The following is a 9,762-nucleotide window of genomic DNA, read 5'->3' as shown; positions in this document are numbered from 1 at the left end:
CAATTTCTCCACCATACTGCTGCACTGAACTCCAGCCTGAGGCACAGAGGAGACAGTCACTGAAGGAGAGAGCGAAGCAATGTTGGTCTTTGGGGGGGGGGGGGGGGGGGGTTGGGGGGGTAACTCTGCTTGTATGCTCTCTTGCAGCCTGAATTCGTTGCCTTTTTGTTTTAAACCATGACTGCTCCATGCAGCTCTGCAGCACCCTTCTCCGAAGGGGTGGAGGCCGGAAAAGGGAGCTACGCGAACCCGATGACTAAGAGTCTGCCTGGGTAGCTTGGGGAGAGAGGTGGGAGGAGGGACCTCAGCCACCTGAGTGTACACCCCTGAGACACTAGAGAACACCACGGGCCTCAGCCTCTACCAGCCAAGAATAAACAAACAGCGCACGATTAAGAAAGGAACACTAAAAGAAAGTATTCCTCTTGAGGGGGGGGTTCTAATAAGAAAAAAAGGATAGATAAAGAAAGAGACTGAAGGGCTCACCATGTCTTTCACCTGCTGGAGACTGAGAATACTGAGGCTTGCAAGGGCTGAGCTAGGCTCTTATTGGCTCTCTCAAAATTCAATGTATTATATATTATCTATCTCAACTTATCATACACTACTAAGTCCAACTTTACATTGTTTTCTACTGTTTTATTAAAATTCTATTAATTTTGTATTTCAAATTACTATGTAAGCCGCATTGAGCCTGCATTATGTGGGAAAGCGCGGGGTACAAATGTAATAATAATAATAATGTTCTCAGTCTCCACTTACTGGAACACGTGCACAACCCAACAGTCATTCTGGGCCAGTCTGGAGGGACGCTAAGGTAAAGGTGGAGGGTAAGAAATATTGAGGGAGAACAAACCTAAAAACAGTTTTCTCCAAATTCAGTAGCAGAACTCGTGTATCACCTTCCAGCCCCCACTGGTGGTGATTAATAAAATCTGTTAGCTGGAACCCATTCATATCATGCATAACTGTAGGGCAATTTTCCATAGGAACCCTACAAAAATAGAGCGGAACAACTTCTGAACTGCATGAATACCAGCAGGTAGCCAATAAAAAGAAAAAGAAACAAATGTAGAATAGGAGGTAGATCCAAAAATGAATAAGCAAGAGAGGTAAAAAGGTAAATTGATCCTTTCTGGTAAACCTTTCTTTTAGGAGGCAAATGAACACTTAATGAGGAAATGCTTTTATGCTAAGAGTCAAAAGTACTTGCCAACACATTTAGATGGTATTTGTAACAGGGTACAACAGCATAATTCTTCATTAATAAAATCTATCGCTTTGCTAAATAGTTTCATGACCAAAGGGCATACAAAAAAAATAAATCATCAAATCACTGCTAAAAGACTTTCTAAATCTGATAAGCAAAATTATCTCAACTGGTATAAGATTCAAATAGCACTTTTAGTAAATTCCCTGTCTAGATTTTACCTTCGCTAGCAGCTATGCTGGTCCTGAATAAAGAATGGACTTGTGGGTTCTCAAAAGCTCATATATCATATTTGTTTTTGTTGCTATTGTTGTACATTTAAAATAAGAGAATGCTTAACTTTAAGATTTCTAGACCATTACAGAACTTAATAAATTCTTACTTCTCATGCGCATGAAAGGAACAGCCAAGGATTACTTTGATTATTTTACACCATACCAGCTGAGAATGAAAAGCCCTTGCTCTCAAGTCTAAGGTGGAAATTTTCAAAAGAATTTTTGCAGATAAAGCAGTGCTTTATGTGCAAAAACATGAAATTGTCCTACCTGATCATTTTCTTTCCTTAATCAGGGCATACCTTTCTGAAAGAGAGACTGCTACCCTTCCAACCAGCAGATGAAGGTATGGGAAAAACTCTTACCCAGTAAGCTTACCAGAATAACCTGCAGGTGCTCAGTGGACAGTTCCATTATGCATCTGTCAAAGCAGCAGAAGATCCCTTTGTAACACACAACCCAGGCCCCATCAACCACTGTAGCTGCAATGATCATCCAGTAAGAATAACACCACAGTGCAGCGCTCGTTAACCTGCATACAGAAGAATTTTTTTTTTTTTAACTAAGATTAACAGCAGGGCACCCTATGAGCCCCAGGCCTTAGTCTTGAAGGTGGGTCTCAGTATGGTATGGCCCGACTAAAGAAAAGGAAATTGAGGTAAGAATTTTTACCTTCTTTGTTATCCAAGGCTGTGCCATTCTGATTGAGTGGGATATACCCAAGCAGAACTACTGGGCAGGGGAAGATAAAGCCTCCCGAATGTCTCCTAAAGTTTGAATGCGTTCTGGCCAACCAGTAATGCTTCACAAGGGAGTGAAGCGAAGACCATGTTGCTGCCTTACAAACCTCCTCTGGGGCAACCGTGCTGGCCTCTGTCTAGTCGAGTGGACCCTCAACCCCTGCAAGACACCTAATGATTCCTACAAAATGTAGGCAGACTCAATGGCCGCCTTGATCCACCATGCAATACTGGCCTTGGAGGCTTCTTGGCCCTTCTAAGGGCCATGACAAAAGACAAAGATGATTGGAGGTGTGAAAATCATTTGTCTGCTCCAAGTAATACAGCAACATCCTCTGGATGTCCAGCCTGTGCAGTCTTCAAGTCGAAGGGTCAGAATGATTCTCCTCAAAAGATGGCAAACAGACCTCCAGGTTCACAGGAAACCTTGGGCAGAAAGGAAGGAACCATGCGCATGGACACAGAATCCTCTGAAAGAGAGATACAAGTCTCAACAAGATAATGCCTGGAAATCCAAGACTCTGAGCTGAGGTAATCACAACAAGGAAAACTGCCTTAAGCCTAAGGTCTTTAACAGAGGCGAACCCCAATGGCTCAAAAGGAGCCCCAGAGAGCAAATGGAGAACCAAATTCAGATCCCAGGATAGAAAGGAGTGGCAAAAATAAAAAAAGCATAAATGCACCACCCCCTTCAAAAAATGGGTCACCTTCCCACGCATTTGTCAGAAAGAGACCTTCACTTTGCCCCAAAAACTTAAAAGAGCAGCCGTCAGGACCTTTAAGGAGCTTGGCACCCAAACCCTGATCCAGACCCTGCTGCAAAATATCTGGAACTTGTGCCTTCCAGGGAAAAAAAAACATTCGTCCAGCACACCAACATTGAAAAATTCCAGGTTTGCACACAAGCCAAAGACATAGAAGACTTTTGGGACTTAAGCACTGCAAACACAATCATGGGCAAGAAACCACACCTCACTAAGCACCACCTTTCATGGGCCAAACCTTAAGGGATCTGGACCTTCCATTTCTACTGGACCTCGATGAAGTAGGCCGTGCCCCCTGGGCAGGAGGAGTGGCTCAGTCACCAACAGATGCACAAGAGAGGTGAAGCCTAGTGGTTAGTGTAGTGGGTTGAGAACCTGGGGAACTGGGTTCGATTTCCACTGCAGCTCCTTATAACTCTGGGCAAGTCACTTAACGCTCCATTGCCCTAGGTACAATACTTACATTGTGAGCCTATCAGGGATAGAGAAAGTATCTGCATATAATGAATGTATACTACTTTGATTGTACTACGGAAAGGTGGCATATCGAATCTCATAACCTTTACCAGGTCCACATATCGCAGCCCATGAGGCCAATCCAGAGCCATCAGAAGGACTAGATGAGGATGCTGTGCAATCCTGCACAAGAATCAGCTTATCAGAGGCCATGGAGAGAAGACATACAGAGGCTCCTCTGCTGGCCATGACTGGACCAAAGCAAGACTGCGGCTGAAGAAATGTTCTGACTTGGCATTGGAGCTTGTAGCCATCAGGTCGAACACTGGTGGACTCCATCAATTCTGAATTAGCTGAAAGACCATCAGCCCAGCTCCAACTCCCCTGGATCCAAACAGAGAACAGCTAAGGAATCCGCCTTGACATTGCTTGCTGGCTATATGGACCACTGAAAGGGCTTGCAGATGTCCCTCTGCCCAAAGGCAGAAGCACACAGCTTCCAATGCCATTGTCAGGCTCCTGGTGCCACCTTGCTTGGTGATGTAAGCCACTGCTGTGGCATTATCCATCAACGCTTTGACTGCCTTCACCCAGAACTGAGAAAGGAACTCCACCGAGACCAGGCACACCACCCACGTTTCTAGATGGCTGATGGACCAAGAAGTCTGCAGCGGGGACCAAGTCCCCTGAGCCACTCAACCCAAGCAATGAGCTCCCCATCCTTGGAGAGTCATATTGATGGTAACCATCAGCCACTCTGGAGCAAAGGTAAACAGGTGGTCCAAAGCCCTGGCCTCTCTGATAGTCCCATCCGGTAAACAGCAAATGCAAATAAGTGCATAAATTTGGGGGGTAATTTTCAAAGCAGAAGTATATGCACCTGACCACCAAGGTATTTTTTTTTATATTAGGGCAAGGCAGGGGGTCGGGTCAGTCATGTGGGGGCAGGGCGGATGCCACTAGGGATAGGTGGGAAAATTAGGTTCTTACCTTGGTAATTTTCTTTCCTTTAGTCATAGCAGATGAATCCATAACGAGTGGGTTGTGTCTATCAAACAGCAGGGGGAGATAGAGAGCACTGAAAAACCTTAGTGCCTCATGGCCAGCTAGCTCCATCTGCCTCTTCAGTATTTGAAGCTTCCAAAGCAGTGTTAAACCGCAAAGCATAACAACATGAACTTTCCTCACAGCGGATGAACGCCCCAAAACTGGAGCTATAAGTCAAAAGATGAAATGGACTCATCCTCCTGGAGGGAATGAACTCATCCTCCTGTAACTGAACAGAAATCCTGAAGACTGTTTTCCAACTTCTCCCAATGAGGGAACATATGTACAGGAAAAGCTGAACATAAAAGTAACATGAAACGCATAATGAACCACTGAGGGAGGGCTTATGGATTCATCTGCTATGACTAAAGGAAAGAAAATTATCACGGTAAGAACCTAATTTTCCCTTCCTTGTCATCAAGCAGATGAATCCATAACGAGTGGGATGTATCAAAGCAATCCCTAGATAGGGTGAGAACAAGCCACACCACGCGCCAGCACTTGTGCTCTAAAATGCGCATCCCTCCTGGCAGCCAAATCCAGCCTGTAATGTCGGGCAAACGAGAGCTTAGAAGCCCAAGTAGCTGCACTACATATCTCTTGAAGAAAGAGTGCTCCAGTTTCAGCCCAAGAAGAGGAAATCGCTCTTGTGGAATGTACCTTAAAGGCTTCAGGCGGAGGCCGGCCAGATAGCAGATATGCTGAAAAGATAGCTTCTTTGAGCCAACGGGCTATAGTGGCCTTAGACAATGAAGACCCTCTGCGCGGACCTGACAAAAGAACAAAAAGATGGTCAGAGGTCTGAAGGCATTTGACATGCACAGGTCTGCAACAGAGCCCTTCGCACATCCAGAAGGTGGAACTGCCCCATAGGCTTCTGGAAACTCCTCTTTAGAAAAGGAGGGCAGGAAAATGGGAAAATTAGGTTCTACTTGGTAATTTCTTTCCTTTAGTCATAGCAGATGAAGCCATTACGTATGGGTTATGTCCATCAACCAGCAGGGGAAATAGAGAGCACTCAAACTTTCACAGTGCCCTCCTGGCCAGCTAGCTCCACTGCCTCTTCAGTATTTGAAGCTTCCAAAGCAGTATGGCAAACCGCAATGGGAATCACAAGAGCTTTCCTCACATCGAACGATGGCCCATCACAAGGCATGAACTCATAAAGGAGGGAATGCACATCCTCCTGGAGGGAATAAACTCATCCTCCTTATGTATAAGTGGAGGGGAACACACGCGCCTCCTGGAGGGAATCAACTCATCCTCCTTATTGTATAAGTGGAGGGGAACACACGCGCCTCCTGGAGGGAATCACACATCCTCCCAACACACTGGAGGGAATGAACTCATCCTCCTATTTATAGAACTGGAGGGGAACACACGCGCCTCCTGGAGAGAATCAAACACATCCTCCAAAAAAAACATGCTGGAGGGAATGAACACATCCTCCTAAATTTAAACTGAACATGAATCCTGAAGATTGTTTTCCAACTTTCTCCCAAGGAAGGAACTTCAGGAAATTAGAACAGAACCTGAAAAACAGATTCACAGCATACAGACAATCATACAGGGAGGGCTCATGGCTTCATCTGCTATGACTAAAGGAAAGAAAATTACCAAGGTAAGAACCTAATTTTCCCTTCCTTGTCATCAAGCAGATGAAGCCATTACGTATGGGATGTAACAAAGCAATCCCTAGATAGGGTGGGAACAAGCCACACCACGCGCTAGCACTTGTGCACCAAAACGCGCATCCCTCCTGGCAGCCACATCCAGCCTGTAATGTCGGGCAAAGGAGAGCTTAGAAGCCCATGTTGCTGCACTGCATATCTCTTGAAGAGAGAGTGCTCCAGTTTCAGCCCAAGAGGAAGAAATCGCTCTAGTAGAATGTGCCTTAAAGGCTACAGGTGGAACCCTGCCGGCCAGCAGATAAGCTGAAAAGATAGTTTCTTTGAGCCAGCGGGCAATAGTGGCTTTAGATGCTGGAAACCCTCTGCGAGAACCGGATAGCAAACAAACAGATGATCAGAAGTCCTGAAAGAGTTAGTAACTCACAGATACTGCAGCAGAGTCCTGCGCACATCCAAAAGGTGCAGCTGCCCAAAAGATTCTGGAAACTCTTCCTCTGAAAAAGAGGGCAAGAAATAGGCTGGTTTAAGTGAAAGGCTAAAACCACCTTAGGCATAAAGGAAGGCACGTTCCGAACCGTGACTCTGGACTCTGAAATTGCAGAAATGGGTCTCTATAGGACAGCGCCTGGAGCTCTGACACCCGTCTCGCCGAGGTAATGGCCACCAGAAAAACGGCCTTCAGTGTCAAGTCTTTCTCCAATGCTCGCCGAAGCGGCTCAAAAGAAGATGCCTGCAGGGTTTTCAAAACTAGCCCCAGGTTCCAAGCTGGACAGGGTGCTTGCACTGGAGGGTCGGAGCCGAAGCACCCCTCTAAAAAACCGTGCCACATCTGGGTGAGCAGCCAAAGACACGCCTTCCACCTTACCACGAAGGGAGGCCAACGCTGCCACCTGCACCCGCAGGGAATTATAGGCCAAGCCTTTTTGTACACCTTCCTGCAAAAAGTCCAGAATCGGCGAGACAGGAGCCCGCATTGGAACAATGGCTCTGGAAGCACACCAAGACTCAACAGGCACCAAATCCTGCATAAGCCACGGAAGTGGACGCTTGCGGGCTTGCAGGAGAGTGGAAATAACTTTTATTGGAATAACCTTTATCCCTCAATTGCACCCTCTCAATAGCCATGCCGTAAGACCAAAGCAGCCGGCGTCCTCCATGGCTACCGGTCCCTGAGTCAACAGGTTCGGTACCAGAGGTAACGGCAGAGGAGCCTCCAGGAGCATCTGTCAGAGGTCTGCATACCAAGGTCTCCTTGGCCAATCCGGGGCGATGAGGACCACTTCTCCTGGGTGCAGCCGAATCCGCAAGAGCAGGCGCCTATCAAGGGCCATGGGGGAAACACATAAGTAGACCCGGAGGCCAGGGTTGAGCCAAGGCATCCAACCCGCCGAGCGAGGATCTCTCCGTCTGCTGAAGAAGCACGGGACTTTGGTATTGGCACTTGTCGCCATTAGATCCATCACGGGCTTGCCCCATTTGGCACAGATCTGCAGGAATACTTCGTCTGCCAGATTCCATTCTGCGGATCGATTCTGATGCCTGCTCAGATAATCAGCCTGCACATTGCTCTGACCTGCAATATGAGCTGCCGACAGACACTGAAGATGTAGCTCGGCCCAGTGGCAAATCAGTTCGGCCTGTGCGGCTAGTGCTCTGCACCTTGTTTCCCGCCTTGTCGATTTATATAGGCCCACCGTTGTCGTGTTGTCCGACATCACTCTGACAGCCAATCCTTTCCAGGGTCACTTGAAAGGCCAGAAGTGCCTGAAACACCGCTTCAACTCTAGGCGGTTGATGGACCACTCCGACTCCTCGGGTGTCCATAGACCCTGGGCATGCTTCCCCTTGCAGTGTGCGCCCCAGCCCTTCAAGCTGGCATCTGTCACACTAGGCACCAAATGGGGAGCGTCAGCGGCATTCCTCGCCGCAGCATGCTGTCCGAGAGCCACCACTCCATGCTGAGACGGGCCGCAGGGAGCCAATTAAGTCTGCATTGGTAATCCTGAGAAATAGGAGGACATCTCCGGAGTAGGGAATACTGTAGAGGTCTCAGGTGCGCTCTCGCCCAGGGTACCACTTCCATCGTGGCTGTCATCAATCCCAGCAGCTGGACAATGTCCCAAGCTCGCGGGCGGGCATCCTCAGGAGCAGACGGACCTGATTCCTGAAGCTTGCACCACCTTAGCTCGGGTAGGGAACACATAGCCCAAGACTGTGTCGAACCTGGCCCCCAAAACCTTAGAGATTGTGAAGGGGACAGGTGACTTTTGGCCATATTGACGACCCCAGCCTAGAGATTGCAGTACTGAGACCACTCTGGCTGTAGCTTGTAAGCTCTCTGTTGCAGCGTCTGCTCTGATGAGCCAGTAGTCTAGGTACGGGTGAACCCTGATACCTTCTCGCCTGAGAAAAGCAGCTACTACTGAACTGGAAATGTTTTCCCAACACCGCAAACCTCAGAAACTTCTGGTGCGGGGGCCAAATCGGTATATGCAAGTAAGCTTCTTCAGGTCTAGAGACGTGAGAAACTCTCCTGGCTGAACCGCCGCAATGACGGAGCGCAGGGATTCCATGAGGAAATGCCGCACTCTCAGGGACTTGTTCACTTCTTTTAAGTCCAGAATAGGGCGAAAGGACCCACCTTTTCGCGGCACCACAAAGTAGATGGAGTATTGGCCGCAGCCTTGCTCGGCGGGAGGCACCGGGGTCACTGCCCCTAACTGAATCAGACCTTGTAAAGTCTCCTCCACCGCCGCCCGTTTGACGGCAGAACCGCATCGGGACTCAACAAACACGTCTCTTACTGGGGCGTTGAATTCTATTCTGTATCCATCTCTGATCAGGTCCAGAACCCACTGATCTGAGGAAATCTTGGCCCACTCTCGACAAAGAGGGAAAGCCGTCCTCCGATGACAGGCATCGAGGAGAGGGCCGGCGCACCATCATTGAGAGGGTCGCCCTGAACTCTGGTCTTGAGCCACCGGCTGCGGAACGCTTGTCCGAGCGAAAGGAGTTCCCTCTGCTGACCACGGGCACGTGAAGTGAACCCAGCAGAACGCCCCGGGCGGTACTTCTAGCTTCACGGAAGCGAGGTCTGTCCGAGGAGGTGGACCGCCCTGGCCCTAGAGTAAGGCCTCTGCCTATCTTCGGGCAAGCGCTGGGTTTTGGATCACCCAGGCCTTTCACAATTTTCTCTAACTCCTCACCAAATAGGAGAAGTCCTTGAAAAGGCAACTTCACCAACCTTTGCTTAGAGGCCATGTCCGCTGCCCAGTGTCGTAGCCACAGACGACGGCGAGCCGCCACTGCTACTGCCAGTTGTTTAGCCGAAGCTCTGACAAGGTCATAAAGGGCATCAGCCAGAAAGGACAACGCCACCTCCATCCGCGGAGCACATCCAAGAAGGGCTCCGCTCCATCTCTGGGCTGAGCCACTGCCTGTTGCAGCCAAGCTAGGCAGGCTCTCACAGCATAACAGCTGCATGCAGACGCCCGAACAGTGAGACCTGCAATTTCAAAGGACCGTTTCAACGATGTTTCCAGCCTACGGTCTTGAACGTCCTTCAGGGCAACACCTCCTTCAACAGGGAGGGTAGTTCTCTTTGTCACCGCAGTGACTAGGGCATCCACTGTAGGCATT

General features: G+C 48.6%; 1 long non-coding RNA gene across 1 annotated transcript in view; it reads right to left on the bottom strand.

Annotated features, from left to right (window-relative positions):
• Window positions 1-9,306: 9,306 nt before the first annotated feature.
• The window catches only part of LOC115467139, a 14,325-nt gene continuing 13,869 nt past the window's right edge, over window positions 9,307-9,762 (bottom strand). Inside the window, exon 3 of the long non-coding RNA XR_003941648.1 lies at window positions 9,307-9,317. This is a non-coding gene — a long non-coding RNA (uncharacterized LOC115467139). The remainder of the gene's footprint in view (window positions 9,318-9,762) is intronic.

Source organism: Microcaecilia unicolor, chromosome 3, assembly GCF_901765095.1.
Source record: "Microcaecilia unicolor chromosome 3, aMicUni1.1, whole genome shotgun sequence".
NCBI classification, from domain to species: domain Eukaryota; kingdom Metazoa; phylum Chordata; class Amphibia; order Gymnophiona; family Siphonopidae; genus Microcaecilia; species Microcaecilia unicolor.
This window is presented reverse-complemented; position numbering and strand designations above follow the sequence as displayed.